Source organism: Pristiophorus japonicus, chromosome 14 (genome assembly GCF_044704955.1).
Source record: "Pristiophorus japonicus isolate sPriJap1 chromosome 14, sPriJap1.hap1, whole genome shotgun sequence".
Lineage (NCBI taxonomy): Eukaryota > Metazoa > Chordata > Chondrichthyes > Pristiophoridae > Pristiophorus > Pristiophorus japonicus.
The window spans coordinates 52,162,967-52,176,323 of record NC_091990.1 but is presented as its reverse complement, the minus strand read 5'-3'; the positions used below and the strand labels follow the sequence as shown (position 1 = coordinate 52,176,323).

The window sequence follows — 13,357 nt, the reverse complement described above, 5'->3', positions numbered from 1 at the left end:
GTGCAGGCTCGAAGGGCCGAATGGCCTACTCCTGCACCAATTTTTCTATGTTTCTATGTTTCTAAAGTTGGGACCTAATGGTGAGGCTATGTCAACTTTAATGAGCACAATTGAGGACGAAGTGCAGTTTTGGGCTCTACACTATAGGGAATGTTAAGGAAATGGAGAGGGTACTGCGCAGATTCACTGGAATGGTCTCTGGTATGTAGAAAGAATTGGGGCTGATTTTGTTTGAACAGAATAGATTACCAGATGATTTGATCAAATTATGACAGGATGGAGCAAGAGAGATAGAAAAAGACTTTTTGCAGTGGTTGAAGGGTTTAGAATATTGATACAAGAGTTAGGACAGCGAGCAAGAGGGGATTTTGAGGCTGTGACATGCACCGCCATGCAGACAACATGTGAACATTTAAGGTTAGGTTAGATAGCTTGAAGGAAAGTGGGATGAATTAGCGGGAACAGCAGAGGCAGAGGATTGGGACTACACCTTGTGTTGAGGGTAAACACCAACAGGGACTGATTAGATCAAATGTCCTGTGTCCGTGTTGTGATTTCTATTTAATTCTATGTAACAGATATACATCGAGTCGCTTTTCCCTATGTGCACGACTATGGAGGAGGTCTTAACAACAGAAAGTTCCTAATACAGGAGATGACTGGAACCAGAAATTACATCAAACGATCAAGTGAACAATGATGACCAGGTAAAGACACTCTTGTTCTTCTGTCCGCTCCAGCCAAAAGCAGGTCCAGTTCTCGCATGAAGGAATTCAACAAATCAGCATTCACTGCACGAGCTGGCAGCCTGTTCCAGAGCTCCACTGTTCACTGGGAAAAGAACCACCTCCTGACGTCTAACCTAGATCTGGCCATATGCACCTTTAAGTGTGACTCCTGGTCCTCCCTAACATAGAAACATAGAAACATAGGGCCCAAGTTTCCACAGGATAAAAAACGGGCACCCCTCCGAGCTGGGCGCCTGTTTTTCGTGCCTAAAACGGCGCCAGAAAAAAAACGCGCTATTCTCGAGCGCTTTGCAGCTCCTTGTCTGTTTGGCGTGGCGCCCAGGGGGGCGGAGCCTACACTCGCGCCGATTTTGTAAGTGGGAGGGGGCGGGTACTATTTAAATTAGTTGTTTTCCTGCCGGCAACGCTGCGTGTGCGCGTTGGAGCGTTCGCGCATGCTCAGTGTGAAGAAAAACATTGGCACTCGGCCATTTTTGTAGTTCTTTGTAGCTGTTTAATTTTTGAACATTTTTTAATAAAATCACATTTCCATCAGCACATCAGCACTGAGGCTACCCTTCTCACTGTCTCCTTCCCCTCCCTCCCCTCCGCGGCAACAAACGGCTGTCTCCTTCCCCTCCCTCCCCTCCACGGCAACAAGCCGCTGTCTTCTTCCCCTCCCTCCCCTCCTCTGCGCGGCAACAAGCCGCTGTCTCCTTCCCCTCCCTCCCCTCCTCTGCGCGGCAACAAGCCGCTGTCTCCTTCCCCTCCCTCCCCTCCTCTGCGCGGCAACAAGCCGCTGTCTCCTTCCCCTCCCTCCCCTCCTCTGCGCGGCAACAAGCCGCTGTCTCCTTCCCCTCCCTCCCCTCCTCTGCGCGGCAACAAGCCGCTGTCTCCTTCCCCTCCCTCCCCTCCCTCCACGGCAACAAGCCGCTGTCTCCTTCCCCTCCCTCCCCTCCTCTGCGCGGCAACAAGCCGCTGTCTCCTTCCCCTCTCTCCCCTCCTCTGTGCGGCAACAAGCCGCTGTCTCCTTCCCCTCCCTCCCCTCCCCTGCGCGGCAACAAACGGCGGTTTCCTTCGAATGATGGCTGAAGCACTTTCACACAGGTAGGAAGATGGTTTATTTAATCTTTTCTTTGCTTATCAATGTTTATTCAGGTTGGATTTATTTGTATAATATTTGTAGAAGTATAAATAAGGATTTATTGTTGAATTTAATGAGTTCCCTTCCCCCCCGCTCCCCCCCCACCTCGTTCTGGACGCCTAATTTGTAACCTGCGCCTGATTTTTTAATGTGTAGAACGGGTTTTTTCAGTTCTACAAAAATCTTCACTTGCTCCATTCTACTTTAGTTTGGAGTACGTTTTCACTGTGGAAACTTTCAAATCAGGCGTCAGTAGCCGGACACGCCCCCTTTTAAAGAAAAAATTCTGTTCTAAAGTAGAACTGTTCCACCTCACTAGAACTGCAGAAAGAAAAAGGTGGAAAATTGCGATTTCTAAGATAGTCCGTTCTCCACCAGTTGCTCCTAAAAATCAGGCGCAAATCATGTGGAAACTTGGGCCCATAGAAACTAGGTGCAGGAACAGGCCATTCGGCTCTTTGAGCCTGCACCACCATTCAATATGATCATGGATGATCATGCAACTTCAGTTCCCCACTCCTGCCTTCTCTCCATACCCCCTGATCCCTTTAGCCGTAAGGGCCACATCTAACTCCCTTTTGAATATATCCAACGAACTGCACTCAACAACTTTCTGTGGTAGAGAATTCCACAGGTTCACAATTCTCTGGGTGAAAAAGTTTCTCCTCATCTCGGTCCTATATGGCTTACCCCTTATCCTTCGACTGTGACCCCTGGTTCTGGACTTCCCCAACATCGGGAATATTCTTCCTGCATCTAGCCTGTCCAATCCCGTCAGAATTTTATATGCTTCTATGAGATCCCCTCTCATTCTTCTAACTTCCAGTGAATATAAGCCTAGTCGATCCAGTTTTTTTCATATGTCAGTCCTGCCATCCTGGGAATCAGTCTGGTGAGCCTTCGCTGCACTCTCTCAATAGCAAGAATATACCTCCTCAGATTAGGAGACCAAAACTGCACACAATACTCAAGATGTGGTCTCACCAAGGCCCTGTACAACTGCAGTAAGACCTCCCTGCTCCTATACTCAAATCCTCTCGATATGAAGGCCAACATGCCATTTGCTTTCTTTACTGCCTGCTGTACCTGCATGCCTACTTTCAATGACTGATGATGTACCATGACACCCAGGTCTCGTTGCACCTCCCCTTTCACTAATCTGTCACCATTCAGATAATAATCTGCCTTTGTGTTTTTGTCACCAAACTGCATAACTTCACACTTATCCACATTATACTGCATCTGCCATGCATTTGCCCACTCACCTAACCTGTCCAAGTCACCCTGCAGCCTCTTAGCATCCTCTTCACAGCTCACACTACCACCCAGCTTAGTGTCATCTGCAAATTTGGAGATATTACATTCAATTTCTTTGTCTTAATCATTAATGTATATTGTGAATAGCTGGGGTCCCAGCACTGAACCTTGCAGTAATCTATTTAGTTGGAACAAACTTTCAACTGGAACATAATCTATTGTCTTCTTTATCTTATAAACCTGACTCAGATCACCCCGTAAGTCTAAGCTTCTCTAAAATGTAGTGTCTCAACTCTTTTAACCTATCTTGCTTAATAAGATACTTTATACTGGCAATTTTCCAGCAGCTCTGCACCGATTGCAAAGCCACAAATTCACCCACCATGTGAGGAGATTCAGTGGATACAGTATTCCAAGTGCGGCCTGACCAAGGTCTTGTACAAGGACAAAATAGTGTGCCTCGTCTTATATTCAATTGTCCTATAAATGCATCCAGCACCCTATTCCCTCTATCATTTCACAACATTGTTGATGTACTTTTCGAGATGTATGCACTAGAATGTCCAGATATCTTTCTTTCTCCACCTTCGATAATGCTTTTCCCTGAAGGGTGTATGAATGTTGAGCATTCACTATGCCCACATGCATAACACTACACTTTTCCAAATGAAACATCATTTGCGAGTCAGGAGTCCAATCTCCGAATGCGTCAAGTTCCACCTGAAGCCATCGAGCATCACCTACAGTCCTAACACTCGCACAGATCTTCGTATCAAATCTACAGATCGTTCCCCCAACGCCTGCATCTCGATCATTAATAAAAATAGCAAAGCGCAACGATCCCTGCGGGACATCACTGGTGACTGGTCTCCAAACAGATCCAAATGAATCTATAAGTACTTTATGCCGAATTCCTTCCAGGATAGAGGTGTACCGATGGATGTGGTGTATTTAGATTTCCAAAAGGCATTCAATAACGTGCCACACAAAAGGTTACTGCAGAAGATAAAGGTACGCGGAGTCAAAGGAAATGTATTAGCATGGATAAAGAATTGGCTGGCTAACAGAAAGCAGAGAGTCGGGATAAATGGGTCCTTTTCAGGTTGGAAATCGGTGGTTAGTGGTGTGCCACAGGGATCGGTGCTGGGACCACAACTGTTTACAATATACATAGATGACCTGGATTGGGGACAGAGTGTAGTGTAACAAAATTTGCAGATGACACAAAGATTAGTGGGAAAGCAGGTTGTGTAGAGGACACAGAGAGGCTGCAAAGAGATTTAGATAGGTTAAGCGAATGGGCTAAGGTTTGGCAGATAGAATACAATGTCGGAAAGTGTGAGATCATCCACCTTGGGAAAAAAAACAGTAAAAGGGAATATTATTTGAATGGGGAGAAATTACAACATGCTGCGGTGCAGAGGGACCTGGGGGTCCTTGTGCATGAATCCCAAAATGTTAGTTTGCAGGTGCAGCAGGTAATCAGGAAGGCAAATGGAATGTTGGCCTTCATTGCGAGAGGGATGGAGTACAAAAGCAGGGAGGTCCTGCTGCAACTGTATAGGGTATTGGTGAGGCCGCACCTGGAGTACTGCATGCAGTTTTGGTCATCTTACTTAAGGAAGGATATACTAGCTTTGGAGGAGGTACAGAGACGACTCACTAGGCTGATTCTGGAGATGAGGGGGTTACCTTATGATGATAGATTGAGTAGGCTGGGTCTTTACTCGGAGTTCAGAAGGATGAGGGGTGATCTTATAGAAACATTTAGAATAATGAAAGGGATAGACAAGATAGAGGCAGAGAGGTTGTTTCACTGGTCGGGGAGACTAGAACTAGGGGGCACAGCCTCAAAATACGGGGGAGCCAATTTAAAACCGAGCTGAGAAGGAATTTCTTCTCCCAGAGGGTTGTGAATCTGTGGAATTCTCTGCCCAAGGAAGCAGTTGAGGCTAGCTCATTGAATGTATTCAAATCACAGATCGATAGATTTTTAACCAATAAGGGAATTAAGGGTTATGGGGTGCAGGCGGATAAGTGGAGCTGAGTCCACAGCCAGATCAGCCATGATCTTGTTGAATGGAGGAGCAGGCTCGAGGAGCTAGATGGCCTACTCCTGTTCCTAATTCTTATGTTCTTATGTTCTTATGTACTTCTCAATTCAGCTCAATATATTACCACTAATACCAAAGGCTTCAATGTTGTAGAGAAGCCTCTTGTACGTTACCTTATCAAAAGCTTTTTGGAAGTCTAAGTAGCTAGTGTCTACTGGGCATCCCTCATCCATCATCTTAAAGAATTCTTCAAAAGATACAACTAGTTTTGTAAGACATGCCCTTCTTTTTATGAAGTTATGCTGGGTGTCCCTAATATGTACCTTGCTATGCAAGCTTTTACATATTGTATCCTTAACGATTCCCTCAAGTGTCTTTCCTGTTACTGATGTCAAACTAATGTGCCTATAGTTATCTGGGTCTGTCTTGTCACCCTTTTTAAAGATGCGGACTACATTTGCTTCCTTCCAGTCGATGGGAACCATCCTAGAATACAGTAAGCTATCAAGAATATGGTCTAGGGGCTCGCACAGCAAGTGTCCTATATCCCTGAAGCATCTCAGTTGGATATCATCCAGCCCAGCCATTCTATCTATGCTCAAGTTCTTAATTCCACCTGAAACAATATGTTCATCTATGCTAATATTACTAACTTTATAATTAAAATCATTCAATTCTAATAGTTGAGCATTGTCGTCAGGTGAGAAGTACTCATTTAATATTTCAGTCCTTTGTAACCTGTCCTTGAACTTCCTTCAATGACTCACTGCAGTCTTTGACAGTTCTGACTCACATAACTGAAAAAGCTTTTCCCATGACTCCCACAATTGTCTACGATCCTCTTTTCCATTAGTCTTTTAGCTGGTCGAATAGCAGCCTTCGTTTTCTTTTGCTGTTCCTTATCCTCAACTCTGTTTAATTGAGTATTAGATGCCTGTAATTTATAGAAACATTTCTGTTTACATCTTACTTGTCTTTGTACATAACCAGGCAGCCACCAGGCCTTTTTCTTACCACACTCCCGTCTTTTGACTTTTTAAAAATCTTGTTCTTAATCCCTACCTGTGATTCTAGTTTCAAATAATGTGTAGAGCTTCCAACACTTGTAGTATTAAACACTCACAAAAAAATGGATAATTGGTTGTGTCTCTCATCCAACTATATTTATTTGTTCATTGAAACCCTACTTTCGTTGCTGGTTTCATTTATTTTTGGTTAAGGGTAAAAACTGAACATAATGGCTGCAGTTAATTGATCATCAGCTGTAGTTTACTTAATGGCGGTCCATCGCTAGCATGCGGCAGTCATCGCTAAAAAAGCATTGGGGGCCATTTTGACTTTGCGCAATAGTGTAAAATAGGTGACAATGAGTCGGCAGCCTGTTTTACATCTCTCCGCATTGTTATTTCCATTGAAGTCAATCGGGAGGGGTGTAAAACAGGCTGCCGACTTGCTATCACCCGTTTCTAGCGCCCAAAGTCAAAGATAGCCCATTGACCTTCACAATACTTCCTCATTAAAGTTTAACAAAAGTATGACAGGTTTCATACATATATAACTGCTTTAGCCTTTGTGCTCTTTACTCTCTCTACCTATGTGTCTTTGCTAGTTGCATATTTAGCCATACTTTCTTATAGTGTACCCTTTGTTCAGATAGAGTTGCATTTCAAACTGCTTCCGAGGTGAATATATGGCCTCATACTTTCGCAGATCTATGGGTCTCCTGCAGGGCTGTTGTGCTGTTGATCGACACACTGAATATTATTGATGTTGCCACTTGTCTACAGTAGAATGGTGAAGTTAGAATAGCTCGATAATACACAAATGGCATTCTCCACCGTACAGAAATAGCTGGATTGGGAAACATTGGCACTGTGCGAAGAAATTAAATCAATAAGGTGAGGAGGAGGTGGCCAGTCTTCAATAAACTAGATGGGGCTAAGTCATCCTCTAAATCTTGCGCAGATTTGAAATAGAAAGGTTGTACAGTTTGGTATCATGCCTGGTTCTGCCCAGGGTTAAAGTGGCCTCATTAATTTGATGTTCCTTTTCTTTCAGTGTAATTATTTTTTATTCCTGTCTATACAAGACTTTCTCTGAGTTGAGAAAGTCATTCAGTTCTATAAAGCATGGGTCAGATCCCATCTGGCGTACTGCGTTCAATGATGGGCACCACACCTCAGGCAGGATAATTGGTCCTTAGAGAGGGTGCAGTGCAGATGCAGGGGGTTACATTTTGAGGACAGATTGCATAAACTTGACTTGCATTCCCTTGAAATTTAGACAATTGAAGGGTGATTTGATTGAAATGTTTAAAATGTTAAAAGGATTTGATAGGGTAAATAAGGAGAAACTATTTCCTGTGGTGGGGATTCAAGAATGAGGGACATAATCTTAAAATGAGTGCTTGGCCATTCAGGAGTGAAATCAGGAAGCACCTTTTCATAGGATTACATCGGATACATGGCACAGAAACAGGTGATTTGGCCCAACCAGTCCACGCCGATGTTTATGCTCCACTTGAGCCTCCTCCTGGTTTTCCTCATCTAAATCCATCAGCATAACCCTCCATTCCCTTCTCCCTCATATGCTTGTCCAGCCCCCTCTTAAATACATTTACACTATTCACTTCAACCACTCCCTGTGGTAGCGAGTTCCACATTCCCACCATTCTCTGGGCAAAGAGGTTTCTTCTGAATTCCCTATTTGATTACTTGGTGACTATCTCATATTGATGGCCTCTAGTTATGCTCATCCCCACAAGTGGAAACACTCTCTCTGTATCTACTCTATCAAAACCTTTCATGGTTATATATTAGGAGCTGTTGGAGTTGCGATGTCATGTAAAAAGACCTTCAAGAATATCTCCAATCAGAGTTGGAAACCCTAATTACATAATCACCCCCACCCCCCACCCTCCCCATATAAATCAGATGCAGAGCTCAGACCCAAACTGTTGGATAGTGACCAGGACTAGGAACCTCAGTGATTGGTCTCCTCCCTAGCTTAGCACTACTGAAGGAAAAGACCGACTGAATGTAGGAAATGCAGCAACCAATTTGCGCACAGTAAGCTCCCATGAACAGCAATGTGGTAGTAACCAGATAATCTGTTCTAATGATGTTGATTGAGGAATAAATAATGACCAGGACACCAGAGATAACTCCCCTGCTCTTCTACTAACACCTCCACCAACACACACCAGCGGAGATCTAATTAATCACAGACCAGGGATTGGATCTGACACTTTCCTGGTCTACATTGCTCAGCCCTGCACTGGACAGTGCATGAACCAACTGAACTATTAAGGGACTACACTGTAGGGGTGTTGCTGTAATCTCGCGCTCCAAGTAGAAAGCTGCACTTGCAGAGATTGTGAGATATATGAATACCTAACAGCAGATAGCTTTCTGATCTATCCATCCTCAATAACACAAATGACTGGTACTAAGAATATCATTGCATTGATTACCGACAATGATATCCTTAATCTTCAATGCTTTAGAACTGATTAAATAAGTGAAAGAAAAGTTGTAGCCCTACCTCCAATGTACAGTCCCCATGAGTGTGGTTTCTTTACCAGAGTGCAAGATCATGGAATCACCCCTTATATTTAAACTCCTGAAATAATGTCTAATAGTAAATAACTAAGATAGTTGCTCTCCAATTGTTCATTGGAAAATATCCAGTGAGGGCATCCATTCCAAGATCAAGCAGGATTACCCACCATCCTTAGGGTCCTTTCCTTCACCTCTTACAATGCAATATGTTAGTGTACGAATGTTAAAATGACAATTTTTTGTCTCTTGTTCAATCACTGTCTGTGCAATATTACACAATTACAGCTCACCGAAAAAGATATGCACAACATTGAGACCCAATCAATACAAAAAAACAACTTACTCCAATTGAATCAGTTTTAATATATGCTAAGATGGCAGCCAATGAAGGAGATCACTGGTTGCTATCAATATGACATATTCTCAGTGGTCTGTGTTATCTCGTCTTTCTGAATAGATATTTGCCGGAAGTATTCGCACATCTGTTTCTGCCTCTAAGTAAACATCATAAGTAATTCTGCACCTTTTGAATTTGATTTCATGAGGTAACAGACAAAGAGTAATAGCCAAGGGAAGTCCAGCAAAAGGTGAACATTGCTACATTATTAATCACTGTGCAATATTAAATATGGTTACAGAATAAACACAACTTGAGTAAGTATGAGGAAGATGCACTTAATATCTGGATGTGATTTTTGCTAAAGTTAACAGAAATATCCATTTTTTTTTAATATAATGAGATGAGAATGTTTCTGGTCCCTGTGTCGAGTGGCACTGAAAAATTTTGTGAAGGTTTCTTTTAAGCGAAATTGTCTGTGTGTTCTGAAAATGCTCTTAAGATTTTCCTTGTTAACATTGCTTCATCCGGTAACTAAAATTCACCTCACAGGTCTGGTCTCAACAACAGTGCATTATTAATAGTGTGTTATTGATTTCTATTTGTTGATTATTTCTATAAGATATGATGTGATAGATGTTATGGAGAGAGTTCAGTAATCCGTTCATCTTGTTCCTCTGCTAGATAAAGTGGAGGTTACATATTTTAGCCATCTCCTGATCACGCCTGTCTTCCACATGACACATATATGATAAATGCCTAAATTGAAATCACTCATGGGAATTGTTCAGTGATACTTGCACAACACACGCTTGATCTGAAATCAATGCAATAAAAGCTGTAATTGTATCTCTGGGTCCTGCTGATGTATCTAAAGCGTTCAAACTGTGCTTGTGGATCATGAGATGACCAGAATTAAATTACATTCTTCTAACTCCCTCCATATCACCCATTGTACTATTTTTACAGTCTTTACTCTCTCATCATTGAGTAAATAAGGTTTTCTTTTTTTCCTTCCTTTCCTTTTGTTATGTTCAGAATAACTGCACAAGACTGTATATCTTTAGCTCAAACTGTTCTGACCTTGGTCTCTTTAATGTAACTCCAGAGTGAGGAAGCAACATGGTATACCTTTTATACCTGCTTGCCCAAGGTGTGCAGGTGACCTTTGGGTCTCCCACAGGTGTGCCCCCTGGTGGCAAGTCTTACACACTAGTAAAGTTTACATACATAACATCAACCGCGCCCCCCCTCCGTCCCCAAAGTCTTAGATACAAGTTATTTACGAGTCGAGGCCATCCGGGGCTGTATGTTTCCGGGTTGATCGCCTGAGTTGAAGTCCTCGCATGGGTGTTTTGGTTGGATCATTGCTGCACAGCAGCGCGGCTGGTCTGATCGGACTGTTGGGCATGGTGGGTTCAACCTCATGTTTGACAGCGAGGTTGGTTGCTGGTTGGGTGTGTGTTGGTGGATCAATGATGGTAATGTTCTCTTCAAACTGTTCTTGGTTATCAGTGAATCGCAGTTTGGTTTGATCCAAATGCTTTCTGCACATTTGTCCATTCAAAAGTTTGACAACAAACACTCTATTCCCCTCCTTGGCTAAAAAGTGACAGCAACCCATTTGGGACCATGACCGTAATTAAGAACAAAGACAGGGTCATTAACCTCAATGTCATGTGATACAGCTGCGCGATCGTGATACACGTTATGCCGGTGACGCCAGGTTTCTACATGATCACTGAGATTCGGGTGGACTAAGGAGAGCCTGGTTTTGAGTGCTCGCTTCATTAACAATTCTGAAGGGGGAATCACCAGTAAGCGAGTGGGGATGCGTCCGGTAGCTGAGCAGAACTTGAGATAACCGGGTCTGCAGGGAACCGTCCGTCATGCGTTTCAAGCTCTGCTTGATAGTTTGGACTGCCTGTTCCGCTTGACCATTGGATGCGGGCTTAAACGGGGCAGAACTGACATGCTTGATGCCATTGCAGGTCATGAACTCGTTGAATTCCGAGCTGGTGAAACATGGTCCATTGTCACTAACAAGGACGTTGGGCAAACCATGGGTGGTGAACATGGCCCAGAGGCTTTCAATGGTGGCAGTGGACATACATGATGACATTATTATACATTCAATCCATTTAGAGTAAGTGCTACAAGGAACATCCTTCCTAGAAAGTGGCCAGCAAAGTCTACGTGGACTCTGGACCATGGTTTGGAGGGCCATGACCACAGATTCAGTGGGGCCTCCCTTGGTGCATTGCTCAACTATGAGTAAGTGTTATATTGGTGTACGCATGACTCCAATTCCGAGTCAATGCCGGGCCACCAAATGTGCGACCTGGCGATAGCCTTCATCGTGACTATGCCTGGGTAGGTACTGTGTAGGTCGCGTATAAACGTTTCCCTGCCTTTTTTTGGTAAAACCACGCAATTCCCCCTAAGGAGACAATTCGAATGGATGGACATTTCATCCTTGCGTCAGTAAAACGGATAATTTCCTCTTGCATTTCCCCTGGAACAGTCGACCAGCTCCCATTAAAGACGCAGCTTTTTACTAGTGATAGCACAGGGTCCTGGCTAGTCCAGATGCTGATCTGGCGAGCCGTGATGGGTAACCTCTCGCTCTCAAAAACATCCATTACAATAAGCAAGTCTGCGGGTTGCGCCATTTCCACCCCGGTGGTGGGCAATGGTAGCCGATTGAGGGCATCAGCACAGTTCTCAGTGCCTGGTCTGTGGCAGATTAAATAGTCATACGCAGATAATGTTAGTGCCCATCTTTGGATGCGGGACGAAGCACTGGTGTTAATACCTTTGCTTTCTGAGAACAGCGAAATGAACGGTTTGTGGTCGGTTTCGAGCTCGAACCGGAGTCCAAATGGGTATTGGTGCATTTTCTTAACCCCGTATATGCATGCTAATGCTTCTTTTTCAACTATACTGTAGGCTCTTTCAGCCTTAGATAAACTTCTGGATGCATATGCAACTGGTTGCAGTATGCCTGACGCATTGGCTTGCTGTAACACACAACCGACCCCATACAAAGATGCATCACAAGCTAGTACTAAATGTTTACACGGGTCATACAATACAATTAACTTGTTGCAACATAGCAGGTTTCTGGCCTTATTAAAGGCTGTCTCTTGAGATGTACCCCAAACTCAGTCGTCAACCTTACGTAGCAATAAATGCAATGGTTCCCGCAAAGTGCTCAACCCCGGTAGAAAGTTACCAAAATAGTTGAGGAGTCCTAGGAACGAACGCAGCTCCTTCACATTCTGTGGTCTGGGTGCATTCTTGATGGCCTCTGCCTTGGAGTCCGTGAATCTGATGCCGTCCGCCACAATCTTTCTCCCCAAAAATTTGACCTTTGGTGCCAGGAAAACACACTTGGAGCACTTCAGCCTGAGTCCCACTCTGTCCAGTTGCTTTAGAACCCCTTCCAGGTTGTGCAAGTATTCGGTGGTGTTGCAACTAGTGATCAGGATGTCGTCTTGAAACACCACGATGCGCGGAACAGATTTCAGCAGACTATCCATGCTCCTCTGGAAGATGGCCGCAGCCGAGTGAATCTCAAAAGGGCATCTGTGCTATATGAACAGTCCTTTGTGCGTGTTGATGCATGTCAAATTTTTCGAAGGTTCAGCCAGCTCCTGTGTCATGTACGCAGAGGTTAGATCCAGCTTGGTGAACGACTTCCCACCTGCTAACGTTGCGAACAGGTCATCTGTTTTGCGTAATCTCCTGTAATGAGACTCGATTGATCATTACCTTGCAGTCCCTGCAGATTCTGACCGTCCCATCGCTTTTCAATGCCAGAACAATTGGACTGGCCTACTCGTTGAACTCGACTGGTGATATGATTCCCTCTCGTTGAAGTCTGTCCAGCTCGATCTCGACTTTCAGATATGGAACCGCTTGGGCCTTGTGATGAACGGGCCGTGCATCAGGGACTAGATGGATCTGCACTTTGGCGCCTATGAAGTTGCCGATGCTCGGCTCAAATAACGACGGAAATTTGTTTAGCACTTGGGCGAACGAGGTGTCATCCACCGAAGACAGCGCTTTGATATCGTCCCAGTTCCATCGGATCTTTCCTAGCCAGCTTCTGCCGAACAGCGTTGGGCCATCGCCTGGTACAATCCATAGTGATAAATCATGCACAGTTCCATCGTACGATATCTTCACTGCTACACTGCCAATGACTGGTATGAGCTCTTTGGTGTAAGTGCGCAGCTTTGTGTGAGTCGGGCTTAGTTTTGGCCTTTGTGCCT

General features: G+C 44.2%; 1 long non-coding RNA gene across 1 annotated transcript in view; it reads left to right on the top strand.

The window, feature by feature from the left end:
- The window catches only part of LOC139279903 (uncharacterized), a 59,069-nt gene that overhangs the window by 615 nt on the left and 45,097 nt on the right, over window positions 1-13,357 (top strand). Inside the window, exon 2 of the long non-coding RNA XR_011596544.1 lies at window positions 579-707. This is a non-coding gene — a long non-coding RNA (uncharacterized lncRNA). The remainder of the gene's footprint in view (window positions 1-578; window positions 708-13,357) is intronic.